The sequence below is a fragment of the Giraffa tippelskirchi genome, chromosome 5 (assembly GCF_054371585.1).
Source record: "Giraffa tippelskirchi isolate mGirTip1 chromosome 5, T2T-mGirTip1v1.2.pri, whole genome shotgun sequence".
Taxonomy (NCBI): Eukaryota; Metazoa; Chordata; class Mammalia; order Artiodactyla; family Giraffidae; genus Giraffa; species Giraffa tippelskirchi.
In genome coordinates this window covers 42,687,457-42,701,986 of record NC_137279.1, presented here as the reverse complement: position 1 = coordinate 42,701,986, position 14,530 = coordinate 42,687,457, and positions in this window count along the sequence as shown.

The following is a 14,530-nucleotide window of genomic DNA, read 5'->3' as shown; positions in this document are numbered from 1 at the left end:
AATCAAAGAGGACACAAATAGATGGAGAAATATACTGCGTTCATGGATTGGAAGAATTAATATAGTGAAAATGAGTATACTACCCAAAGCAATCTATAGATTCAATGCAATCCCTGTCAAGCTACCAACAGTATTTTTCACAGAACTAGAACAAATCATTTCACAATTCGTATGGAAATATAAGAAACCTCAAATAGCCAAAGCAATCTTGAGAAAGAAGAATGGAACTGACGGTATCAACCTGCCTGACTTCAGGCTCTACTACAAAGCCACAGTCATCAAGACAGTATGGTACTGTCACAAAGACAGAAATATAGATCAATGGAACAAAATAGAAAGCCCAGAGATAAACCCACACATCTATGGACACCTTATCTTCAACAAAGGAGGCAAGAATATACAATGGAGAAAAGAGAACCTCTTTAACAAATGGTGCTGGGAAAACTGGTCAACCACTTGTAAAAGAATGAAACTAGAACACTTCCTAACACCATACACAAAAATGGATTAAAGATCTAAACGTAAGACCAGAAACTATAAAACTCCTAGAGGAAAACATAGGCAAAACACTCTCCAACATAAACCACAGCAGGATCCTCCATGACCCACCTCCCAGAATATTGGAAATAAAAGCAAAAATAAACAAATGGGACCTAATTAAAATTAAAAGCTTTCCCACAACAAAGGAAACTATAAGCAAGGTGAAAAGACAGCCTTCGGAATGGGAGAAAATAATAGCAAATGAAGCAACAGACAATTAATCTCAAAAATATACAAGCAACTCCTGCAGCTGAATTCCAGAAAAATAAATGATCCAATCAAAAAATGGGCCAAAGAACTAAACAGACATTTCTCCAAACAAGACATACAGATGGCTAACAAACACATGAAGAGATGCTCAACATCACTCATTATTAGAGAAATGCAAATCAAAACCACAATGAGGTACCATTTCATGCCAGTCAGAATGGCTGCTATCCAAAAATCTACAAGCAATAAATGCTGGAGAGGGTGTGGAGAAAAGGGAACCCTCTTACACTGTTGGTGGGAATGCAAACTAGTACAGCCACTACGGAGAACAGTGTGGAGATTCCTTTAAAAACTGGGAATAGAACTGCCATACGACCCAGCAATCCCACTGCTGGGCATACACACCGAGGAAACCAGAATTGAAAGAGACACGTGTACCCCGATGTTCATCGCAGCACTGTTTATACTAGCCAGGACATGGAAGCAACCTAGATGTCCATCAGCAGACGAATGGATAAGGAAGCTGTGGTACATATACACAATGGAATATTACTCAGCCATTAAAAAGAATACATTTGAATCAGTTCTATTGAGATGGATGAAACTGGAGCCCATTATACAGAGTGAAGTAAGCCAGAAAGAAAAACAACAATACAGTATACTAATGCATATATATGGAATCTGAAAGATGGTAACGATAACTCTATATGCGAGACAGAATAAGAGACACAGATGCATAGAACAGTCTCATGGACTCTGAGGGAGAAGGTGACGGTGGGACGTTCTGAGAAAATAGCATTGAAACATGTATATTATCATATGTGAAACAGAATGCCAGTCCAGGTTCGATGCATGAGACAAATGCTCAGGGCTGGGGCAATGAGATGACCCAGAGAGATGGGATGGGGAGGGAGGTGGGAGGGGAGGTTCAGGATGGGGAACACATGTAAACCCATGGCTGATTCATGTCAATGTATGGCAAAAACCACTACAATATTGTAAAGTAATTAGCCCCCAACTAAAATAAATAAATTTATTTTAAAAAAAGGTTCAATTAAAAAAATAAAGTGTAAAATAAAAATTACATGAATGCACAGATCATTCATGTAAATTTAGGGACTTTCATAACTCTCAGGTAATGTAATAGGGAGTATGTAAAAATAATAAAAAAAACAGTGGGTGTTTTATACAGCCATCTGGATCAGAGTTCTGTGACCATGGCCTGGGCCAAATTCAGCCTGCTATTTGGTTTTGTAAGTAAAGTCTTATTGGAATCCAGACATACCCATTTATTTATGCCCTGGGTATGACAGCTTTCCAGGTATAAGGGTGAAGTTGAGTACATGCCACAGATACCATTGGGCCTGAAACCCTAAAATATTTGCTATGCAACTCTTTGTAAAAAATAAAAAAAAAAAAGTGGCATCTCCTAATATAGATTATTGGTTAGAGGAGATATGAATTAAAATTTATTCTCATTTATGGGATTTTCATTCATCAGCAGACATCAAGGAATAACACAAAACTGCTTCAAATTATTTAGGGTTAAGTCTGCAAAGAAGTGCGAATGATTGACGACAATCCCAAGAAGGTTTTGGAAACAACCATGACAGTATTTTCAGAGTTAGGAAATTTTAGAGTGTAGGCTTTATTTCTAAGCAAAATACTCATGAATGTGCCAGAGCTATAAGACCTGAGTTTGGAGTAGAAGCGAATGAATATAACTGAAACGATAGTATGGATCACCTGGGCCTGTCAAGTTTCCCCTAAAAGCTTTTCTTTTCCTTTCTTTTTTTTTTTGCAAGGATCACTTGTAGGATGCTATTTTCTTCTAGGGACATACAGTGTGTTTTATGGAAACATTAGGTTAAAATTTGTGAATTTTCTGAAGGTATCAGAGCAAGAGTGAGCCTTCAGAGAAACTAATAAGCAGTAAACAGGGGGAACTGCAAATTCTACTTCTAGATCAGCTGTCCACGCTTGCAGGTTTACTGTTTCCTCTGCTGCAACATCCAAGTCCTTCCCACCTTTCCCCTTCCTCATTCCTAGAAAGATGGTTCTCCATCTTGGGTTTCAGGTAAGTGACTTGTTCCAAAATGGTTGTACATTTTAAATCATGGAACAGGCCATTCAGAAACTTCATCCTTGACTGTCCCTCTGTCCTAGAATCTTGGAAAATGTGTCAGCCTGCTTCCAAAACAATTAACTCTGTTTTGAGGTCACCTCCGCGGATACAATTATAATCTTTTATGAGAGAAATGAAGTTTATCAGTTTAGTAGCTGGAGAAGAAATCTGTCATTTTTTAGTAATGTATGCAGTGAAGTGAAAGTCACTTTCTGAACTTTTTATCAGTGATCACAAGTAAATTTGTATTTGTAGCATGAGAGAATTCTAGAACACTTCTTATATACTCTTTATATACTTCCTATACACCGTATACTAATTACTATATACTAGAATCTGAAAGTAAGCTACTTACTACAAGACACACACATGCACACGCACACATGCAGCCCATGCCCTGTGGTTGACAGTGGCTCCAGAAAATGTGACACTGAGGACCCGAGAGGAAGAGATCCGAGGAGGGTGGCCAGCTGTGGGGCTAGACAGCCTGTTAAGTCAGTGAGGATGTTCTGACATCCCCTCCCTCCCCTTTCTGTGCCTGTCCCTGTCTTTTCCCAAAGCACCCCCAACCCAACAGCTGGAGCGTTCACACTAATTTTTCCGTGACTGAAGAAAGTTCTCTGACGATTTTGTATGTGTATGTTCTGATTATTTTAAAGTATCAGTGACTGGGGGATGATCCCTCTTAAGGCTGTTTACATTAAAAAGAAGAGTAGGGTTTCCTCTGGTGGTTCAGGGTGGTTCAGTTATCTGCCTGTCAGTCCAGAAGACATGGATTAAATCCTTGATCAGGGAAGATCCCACATGCCGTGGAGCAGCTGAGCCTGTGTGCCACAACTATTGAGCCTGTGCTCTAGAGCCCGGGAGCCACAAGTATTGAGCCCACATGCAGCAACCATTGAAGCCCTGGCACTCTAGAGCCCGTGCTCCTCAAGAGAAGCCACCTTGATGAGAAACCCTCTCACCACAACTAGAGAAAAGCCAGCATAGCAATGAAGACCCAGCACAGCCAAAATAAATAAATAAAAATTATTTTAAAAAATTAAGAAGACCAAGAGGACAGGGTAATCATTACTGAAATAAATACATTTCTAGTAGTTTGCATTTCCTTACCACAGTTCCTGGTGGGGAAGCTTTTTATTTATTTATTTTTTGGATGGTGGTGGGGAGACAGGTGTCTTATATGTCCCTCAGGTACCAAGGACTCTTTTTGTATCTACCTCGCTTAGGTGCTGAGTGCACTTATGAGCCCAAAAAAGGCTGCAATTTGAGGTATAGTTCTCCCCACCCCCAACCATCCATCTCCCAGATTTACAATTGTCCAAAATGACAAATGCAGGGTTAAGAAGCTCAGTCAGCCAGCTGGTGGGGAGACCATGGCTCTCCTTTGCTTTCTTCTACTCATACCCTCTCTAAAGGGATACAGACAGCCTCTGGCAGAACCGCTGGCTGAACCAGATCAAAGAATTCATCCTTGAGTGCCCATCACTGAGCAGATAAAGCTCAAGAGAGGAGCTAGAGTAAGGGAGATGGGAGGAGAGAGCTGGAAAGTGAGAATGTGCTGGAGAGAAGGTGATAAGAGTCAGGTTTGGTTCAGGGCCAAACCCTGCAATGAAGCTTATTTGAGGGACCCTCATCTATGTTAGGCTTCATTACACCCTCAATTTGGCAGTTCCTTCCCAGTGTTAGTCTGGCCTACCCGCCTTGGTCCAGACGTCTCTCAACTTTTCCCTTCAAAAGATACCTGCTCTAAGATAACCTTTACCCACTCTCTCTCTCTCTCTTTTTTTTTTCCTTTCTTTCTTTTTCTCAGATCCTGTCTCTCTCTTTTTCTGAGAAGAGAATCTGCACTGAGGCTTTATTGAGTGATAATGAATCAGTCAACTTTTTCAAAATATTTGTATTTTAAGAGGAGTCAAAGGTAGAATTTCAAAGAACACTCCCTGAAATTCCACCCTATCTTCCTCTCCCCATTCTGAGCTGGTCTTGCTCATAAGTATCTCTGTCTTCCTCTCAGGATCTCTTTAGGGATCACAGTAATTTAGGGTTAAAGAAACTATAAACTGTCTTTCTGAGTATTTATATTTGTCAGTGTCTACAGAAGTTGAATTCTAGATTAATAAATGACATTTAAGTTATTGTCTTAGTAACTTTAAGTTGATATTTGTTTTTGCTTTTTAGTCTGAATCCATCATGCAGATTCTCAGCAGTATAGTTATATGAGTTGGTTGAGAACAGGATTGGGGGAACACACAAAGCAAAGGATCAGTGGACGGTTAAGTTTTACTTAAGAAGTCTTCTGGACCCCATTTCAAGGGAATCAGTTGTGTCATCTGCTTTTACTTAATGCAGATGAATGCCTAGACAAAGCCTCTCAAGCCTGTTTCCTTTCTCCTGGTTACCATTATTCTCTTGATGGAAGCTGCCATAATCGCCAGGGTTTTCCCCATGATGAAGTGAACCTAGCAATTGAGAACACGTTGGATTTTCTCTTACAACAGTGGGAAGAGCCTTCATATGCTGCTGCTGCTGCCAAGTCGCTTCAGTCGTGTCCGACTCTGTAAGACCCCATAGACGGCAGCCCACCAGGCTCCCCTGTCCCTGGGATCCTCCACACAAGAACACTGGAGTGGGTTGCCATTTCCTTCTCCAATGCATGAACGTGAAAAGTGAAAGTGAAGTCGCTCAGTCGTGTCCGACTCTTCACAACCCCATAGACTGCAGCCCACCAGGCTCCTCTGTCCATGGGATTTTCCAGGCAAGAGTACTGGAGTGGGTTGCCATTGCCTTCATACGGGACAATGTTAATTATGAATCTCCTACACAAAATCTCCATACTCATGCCTGTGGAGCGATATGTTTTAAGCTCTTTTTAGATTTGTTTGGAGATTAGGAGTGAACCAAATGGTTCTTTCAAGGGATAGTAAAAGTTAGACCATAATTTGTGGCAGTTATTTTATAATAATCAACCTTATGATTACATAAATATGTATGATATGCAAACATAAAAAAAGAGACATCAAACTAGTTGGAGGCTGAGAAGAAGTTTACATCTGGGCTTCTGACCCTTTCTCCGGGCCATTGTCAGGAATGTTTTGTGGGTCATTGTTGTTCTTTAGCCTCTTAGCTGGACTATACCAGATCCTCCTGGCTGGTAGACAGCACAGTCAGGTAACCAGTTCCTCACAGTACAAGATGAAGCAAGAGGACATTACCAAATTTAACAGCATACTTAGCATATTTGGAAATTTTTCTCTAGAATAAAACAAACCTTTGTTGATTTTTCCATCTGACCTAAGATTTCTTATGGTTATTATGCTCTTCCCTCTCTGTCTCAGCCTACAGACAGAACTTCCCCATCACTGTGAAATCAAATCAATATTTACCTCCATCCTATGCCTGGTGCCCTGAAGCTCACGTGTTGGTAAAGCACAGAGAAAAACTCTTATTGTCACTCTAGCTTTCAGGTCTAAAAATGGTAACAGCAGCAGCAGGTTCTCCTCCTAGAGAGAAGAGATTAAAAAATGTATTAAACATCAAAAAGCTTTTGATTACTACCTAAACACCTTCAAGAGTCAAACCACCAGCAAAAGGCCATCAGGCCCACCTCCTTTGAAAGCTGTTTTCTGGCAAGGGAATTTGTCACTTGCTTGTGGGAGTCATTGAGTTCTGTCATGTAGCTGCTACATCAAAATCATGTCATGATTACTCATTAGCACAAGTTCTCTTTCTAAAGATATTTCCTTTGATGTAACCACTTCTGCTGTCTACAAGTTGTTTACATTTTTAGACTTTATTCCTTGTCATTCCTGCTTAGCAGGAAAGGATATCTTAATTGCTGTGTATTTATAGTCAGCCTCTAGATTTTTGGATTAGTTGGATTAGTTCATGCATCGGTTTAACAATTAATTTGATAAATATTGATTAAAATCACTCTTGGACCATGCACTTGGATAAGGATCCAAAAATTGAATGAGATGTTTTGGAAATAGAGACTGATGATGGCTGCACAACATTGTGAATATAATCAATGCCACTTAATTGTATACTGAAAAATGATTAAAATGGAAAATCTTCTGTTACATGTATCTTACTGCAATAATAAAAATGCATCCCCTTCCTCCAAATTGAATAAGATAATCCTGGTTCTCTCATTGCACAGAGCTTAGTAGGAAAGACCAATACATGTGATAAAGAGTCCTTGGTGAGAAGATGGGCATAGGTAAAGGGCATGCTGGATGGAAAGGAAGAAGTCATGAACTAAATTTATGTTTTTAAATTTTTTGCTTTATTTTTTAATGGTGGTGGTGGCTAAAAAAGGCTGAGGCTTCAAAGATGAGCAATTCTTCCCCAGAAGCCAAGACTCAGGTTCCCTCAACACTGGGTTCTACCATGCAGGCAATAACATTTGAATAGCAGCAGAAACACTGAGTAGCTTAGTCTTAAATCCAGTACTTCCTTCTACTATCATAACTCATCCTACTCAGGGCCAGATTCCAGCGAGACAAAGATATAGCTCATAGAAAATATCCAATAAATGATAGCATGCATTCATAAATACTTTTGAAATAAATAAATGAATATACTTCATCACACACCCTAAGGACAGTGTCTTCAGCTTGTCTTCCCCTTGGCTCCCTTCTCGGTCCTGTCAAGCATGAACCTTAAAGTTTGCTCAACGTTCATGTTGCCCAAAAGTCTCCCAGTAGATATTTCCACTATGTTTCTGGAATTCTTCCCATCTTCACTTTTTTTTTTTCTGTTTTCTTTTTTCTCCTCCTGACTGATTTTGACCAGCTGCTCTGTCTTCAAATCTACTGTGTTTTCGTTAGGATATAATCCACTGTTGATCCAACCCAATTAGCTTTTTATTTTGGATATTGCATTTTTCATTTCTAGAGGTTCTGTCTTGTTATTTTTAAAAAATCTTCTATTTATGTCCCCACCATGTCGGCTTTTCTTTATGTCCTTGAGTGTTTGGAACATATAGAGAACAGGTTTCAATGTTCTTGCTCACTAAGTTCATTTTATCTGTCATTTCTGGATCTCTTTCTACTACCTGGTGTTTCTCCTGGACACAGGTCACATGTTCTTTCTTCTTATGACTGGAAGTAGAAGACAATCCTCACTATTTTCTTCAGACACTTTCTTGAGACTTGTTCTTTTAAAGCACAACTAATGTCATCTTGGTAATGGAAATTCCCTCTCACTTCATCCAAATGTATCCTTTTCTAAGTCTCTTCCTCTCTTGGGACCAGGAAGAGGGGTTAGAATTGACTTGGCCGCACAGTTATTTCTTGGTCATCGTCCACCTGCATTGTCTCATTTGTCATACAACGAATGTACTCCTAATACTCTCTCCTTTTCTGTTGATGGGTCTCTATGCCTCCAGGACTCTTTATCTTCCTTTAGAGAAGCTTTTAGCATCTAGTTTATCTGGTTTTCTTTTCCTGATTCCCATGTCCTTTCCTATGCCTTCTGTTGCCATACTCAATGATGACTTTAGCATCATGTACTTAGGGATAGTTTCACTACCCTGGGGCCTCATTTCCTCTCTCAAAAGTCCCAAAACACAACACAGCCTGGAATCCTGCTGTCCAGGGTTGATCCGTCCACACTTCTCCCTCTGAAGCTTCCTCCACAACACTTATAGTGTGTGTTCCTACCCTACTCTTAAATTCTAAATACATCCACACACTCCTCACTTCTAGCAGAATATCTTGCCTTTTACTTCATGTAGAAAATAAAAGGCAAGATGTGAATTCTCTCTACCTCATTTCTCCACATTTAATTTCTCTGTATTTTTATCAGCATTGTCTATCCTTGGGAATATGACGACTCATTTCTTAGGCATTGCTTTCCATCTGTGTCCTTGAGCACATCCCCATGTATTCTCCTGAATAATGATCCTGAAAACATGCTCCCTTCCTCTTACACCTCCTGCTTGTCATGGCTACTGAACCCCTCAAATGGAGGTACGCTTTGTTCTTGGTAGGTCAGTTATAGCTATCATACAATGTGCCTTGATATATGTCTACTACTTTGGCAGGTGTTTTTCCTAATTTCTCTCCTGTGCTGGGGATGATCTCAGTCTAGAAAGTTAACTGTGAAACTTCCAATTCCAGCTGTGGCACCCTAGATTGTCAGGGGAATCTTCCTATCAAGCATTGCTAAAAAAAATCTGGATGAATATATTTCTAAAAACCAGCTTGAAGGCCTTAGAGAACTATAAAGCTAGGGGACTAAGATCCTGGAGACATGGGAGCCCTGAAAATTGAGTCCAACACTTAAAGCTTCCTTTTCCTTGATAGCACCTGCAAATTCTAAAGCAACAGCTGAGGAACTCAGAGGCAGTTAGAGTTCAAAGCCAGCCTGGAAGGAAGGGCCCCAACAAACATATTCCAGAATTTTACTTGGACTCCAGAAGAGTTAGACCAGATGTGACCTCACAAAATTTGAAGCCTAGCTTCAAATCACCTCAACTCAGGATTGCATTAAGGTGACCTACCTCTTAATTAACTGCTGACAGAAGTAAACATGGATCCTCCTGAGAGAGAGATAACACCATCTGAAGTCTGGGCACTTGTCACTATTCCCACTGTCACCCCCCTATTGCAAGTCAACATCTCCTGTCACGTGGACTAATGTGACAGCTAACTGATTTCCAGGCCTAAAGTCCTGCTGCTCTTTTGTCCACACAATACCACCTCAGTGTGCTACTTCTAAAGTACAGATATCATTGTATCACCCCTTTCTTCTCAAATTGCTGGGAAACCCCATGGACTGAGGAGCCTGGCAGGCTAAAGTCCATTGGGTCGCGAAGAGTTGGACATGACTGAGTACAGGTGCACAGTCACACAGCCTCCCTTCTCAAATACTTTCCTAAAGTCTATTAGCTTTTATAAAGTAATATTGAACTTTATAGAGACCAAAACTTTTTTTTTTAAATGATTGACAATGGTAGACATGACCTATCTCTGCCCATCTTTCCATTTCATCTCTTTGTTTTTCCTTTGAACTTGAGAGGAAAACTCTGCATCCTCTACATGTTCCTGCTTGCTCTTCCATCAGCAGGGAACACCCTTCCCTTCTCTTTCCCTGATTAACACCTACTAGGTCTTCACATCTCCACCCAGTGTTGGCTTTCCCACACCTATACCAAGATAGAGTTTCTTGCTGTTTATACCAAAAGTCTTTGTACTTTTTCAGTTGTGACACTCAGTTCATCTTATGACATTTTTTTAAAAAAATCCCTTGAATGTGATCTTTTTCTTTCACCTTTTTCATTTTTAACATTTGCCTCCCCACCAGACGATAATGTCTATGATAGCAGAAAGACCAGCTGTATACTTTTCAGGACCCAGTTAAAATGAAAACACAGAAACACATATTCAAAAATTACTAAGAATTTTCAAATAGTGACAATAGACCATTAATCTAATCATGGGTCCCTTCCCAAGCAGAGGGTCTTGTGTGACTGCAACTATTAAATACCCATAAAAGTGGCCCTGGATGGTAGAAACAAGCTGGACTAATTAACTTCTTGAACCCCCAGCTCCTAGCACAATGCCTGACACAGATACACACTTAATAAAGTTTTGTCAACTGAATAAATGAAAGAAGGAATTCCTCTCAGCAACTCTTTCAAAAGTTTCAATCTTTCCCCATAGCATTCACCCCATGACTTCTATAACCTCTTTACTTGTTCCCTTATGTGAGAAAATTGAGGCAATCTGTTCATAATTACATGAGTGTGCCTATCACTTTCCTTTATTTCCTCTCATCCTGGTGGAAGGGGTTTTTCAATCCTAAAATCCCAGACTACTTCCCACTGTGTTGGGTCTCATTCTTTCTGATCTCCTGGTGCACTCTCCATGACCCCATCCTTCTGTGTCCTCAACTTTTCAATGCCTGTTTCCTTCTGGCATAGACACATTTTATGCCTTCCCAAACCAAAATCAAAAACTTCCTTGTCCATTTCTTGCTACTATCCTATGATTCAACTCTCCTCCATAGACAAGTGTCTTGAGAGAAAGATGTTCCCTGTCTTCACAGAGTAGTGCCCCTTGCTACATCTGGGTCCTTACACTACAGTCATGTTTCTACTCCCTTCCTCCATGCCATGAAAGAATTTTGGTACACATCAGCAAGCTTTGCTAAATTCAATGTATGAGTTGAGGTTCTTATCTTTAGACACTTGCTTCTTCTTGCCCGAAATTCTATCTTCCTGTGACTTATGTGAGTACCACTTCATCCTGTTTCTCTTTGTTCTTGCTCAGTTTTATTATCTCCACATTAATGACTCTCAAATTTATCTCTGACTCCAACCTTTTGGAGCAATTCTTTGTGAGTGATCTGCAGACCTTTAACTCTATTCTTCAAAACAGAACAAATAGTCCTATCCTCGAGATTTACCCTTGGATGCTTTTTATTGCTTAAAATGAGGATTCATTGCAGTGGTGCTGTGAGGTGCCACCCAGATTCTCCTTCAGGACTGAAAGATGTATTTCCCCAGCTGCTGAAATTGTTATTGGCAGAGAGCCCTGAACTATCAGACCTCTTCAAAGTTGCCTGAGCTAAAGAGAGTTGCCTTGCTAAAGGTCACAGAAGTCTTCAGTCAATGAACATTTGATGCAGAGGTATAAATCCCAACCTTTCCCCAAACTCAGGTCCACTCTGAAAGGCCATCTCAGAGCTCTCCATGTGGTTGACTGAGGCTTTCATTGAGACAGCATCAGAGCCCACCTTATCTCTGTCAAATCCTGCTTCCTGCCTCCCCTTCCTTCCCTCTGCGCCCCTCTCCTTCCCTTCCCTTCTCTTCCACATGTGTTAATGCCAAGAGTGGTCCCTTATAAACTTCCTACACACTAATCATGACTCAGAGTCTCTTTCCTGGGAAACCGAACCTATGATAGTCATCCTAGACATCTCAATTCTATTTGCTTCCTCATCCAATTAAATGCCAACCTAACAGATACAAATATTTACATGTTTTTCCTCAATAAATCTGTTTTCTTCTCTCAACTCTGTTTTCTCCAGCCACTCCCCTTAACACCACTTTACTTCAGACTCTCTTGTAATTCTCCATCATATTGGGTTGGTCAAAAAGTTTGTTCAAATTTTCTAACATAGTATGGAAAAACCCAAATGAACTTTTTGGCCAATGGAATACTACTACTGTAACCTCCCAGCTAGTCTTCTTGCCTCTGGTCTGATGCTTTTCCAGTTCATCATTCTGTTACTGCCAAAATCTTGGCTCCCTGTCCACGAATGCTGAATAGAAATACAGCGGCAGAGTTTGGAGGAAATAGAAAGATGACATTAATCCTCTTCCCGATGAGGGAAGAACACAGCAGGCTAGTACCTGAAGAATTTTGCCCCCACCATGGGGAGTCTGAGGGGATCATATAGATGGGGGCTTGCAGCCTGGGGTATGTGATAAAGAACAAAGTAGTGAGAGTCTTGGGCTTCTCAGGTGGCTCAGTGGTAAAGAATTCACCTGCCAATGCAGGAGATGCAGGAGACATAGGTTCAATACCTGGGTCAGGAAGATCCCCTGGAAGAGGAAATGGCAACCCACTCCAGTATTCTTGCCTGGGAAATCCCATGAACAGAGGACCCTGGAGGGCTACAGCCCATGGGGTCACAAAGAATCAGACACAACTGAGTGACTGAGCAGGAGCATGAGTGAGTCTTGCATTCTTATTCTTGCATTATTTCAATATAGTCAGAGCTAGCATCCAGTAGCCCAGTAATTAGGTCAAGCAGGCAGGTAACTGGGGCTGTTTGTCTCTGGTTTATAGGCCTGCAACCTTCTTTCTGAAATGAAAGGAGCTACAAGGGGTGGACTATTACAAGTGAGCACAGAGAAGGTAGGGACCAGGTACAGGAAGTAATCTACATAGAGTTAAGTAGCAATAGGTGCAGGATGTAACTTGGGCAGAACTGGGGGGTGATAGTTTAGGTTAGATTTGTGAAGGACAAAGATGGCTACAGACACTACAGATTTGTAACACTTAAAATAAATCTAGAAGTGATTAACTCTTTCATTTCCGTTTATGTTTCTTCGCTAGTTGGCTCTCTGTTCCCTTTTTATCCGTGTTCTCAGGAGAGGGAAAACTTCATTTCTATTTCTTGCTGCAATAATTCAAGACTGCTCCAGGTAGAATCTTTGCAGAATGTAAGTGTAATCTAGAAAATCATTCACCTCATAAGGACTGTCAGTGGCTCCTATGGTTAGCATTCATTCAGTCAGTCAGCAAGCTTTTATTTAAATTTCCTCATGTGCCAGGCACTGTAATAAATTCTGGGGATACAAAGTTGAACAAAATGAACAGAGTCCCTGCCCTCAGGGAGCTTACAGCAAAAGAAACATGATAAACAAAGGCATGTGAAGTAAATAAGCAGATGCACAGAGGGCTTACAATTTGGTAGAGGGGAATGAGAGGAATCACACAATTGATCATGGAGGTAAACCAAAATTAACATCTGTAACGAGTTCTACATAAGAGAGATTCATGGAGCTATAAGAGAGTATGACCTAATCACGGAAGCCAAAAGGAATTTCCCAAAAAAGTGACCTTTGGGGTAAAACTTAAGTGCTTTAACTTGGAACAAAAAAACTCCTTATGTTCTAATCCCATCCACACTTTACAGCTTTATCTTCCATCAATTTATCCCAGCCCACCTATTACATCCATTCACCCTTCACCCAAGTTTTATGGAGACGTATGTGCTTCTACTTATTCACTTCCACATGCCTTTGTTTAGAACTGTCCCTTTGCTGTAATTCCCTCTCTTATCCTGCTCCACCACCTTTTAAACCAAGCTATTTCTTACTTATCCTTTAAATATAAATATAGTTGTTATTTTCTCTAGGAAAGCTTCCCTAATTCCTTAGTATGATTTTGATGTTGCTCCTTGGCAATATTATTTCTCCATATTCACATTTTATCTAGTTTAACTTGACATTTAATCATTTATATTCAAGTTTATTGAGAGACAGGGTCATGTTTAAGGTTGTAGTCTCCATACCACAGACTGTGTATGACATATAACAGAGAAAACTCATGACTGAGTAAATAAAATAAATGAATAATGAACAGATAAATGAATGAAAGAAATTTGCATACATTTATGACCCCCAATGTCCTTTTATAAATTTGAAGTATAGCACTAAATTAGCTACATATCATGGATGATATATAAAAGTCTTCAAGTAAGCAAGTTTAGGCAAGTTGAGCTTTTAACTGGGAAGTCATAGCGGAGTATTAGATTCAGTGTAGTCATTTAAGCAGAGAAGGCAATGGCAACCCACTCCAGTACTCTTGCCTGGAAAATCCCATGGGCGGAGGAGCCTGGTAGGCTGCCGTCTATGGGGTAGCACAGAGTCAGACATGACTGAAGTGACTTAGCAGCAGCAGTCATTTAAGTGGTCCAAACCAGATGAGCTATCCACCCTTTAGTCTGATGCCTTTGGTCTCCTCATATGATGACTGTTTGATGATCCTTACCATTTCCATGCAATGGATCAGCCAGTAGTTAATCCAGGAACTTACTTCAGGAGAGTCAAGGTTCAAATACTGTATTTATGCTTCTGTGTTCTTTGGCACACAGTTCCAACTCTTTGCGACCCCATGGACTACACAGTCCATG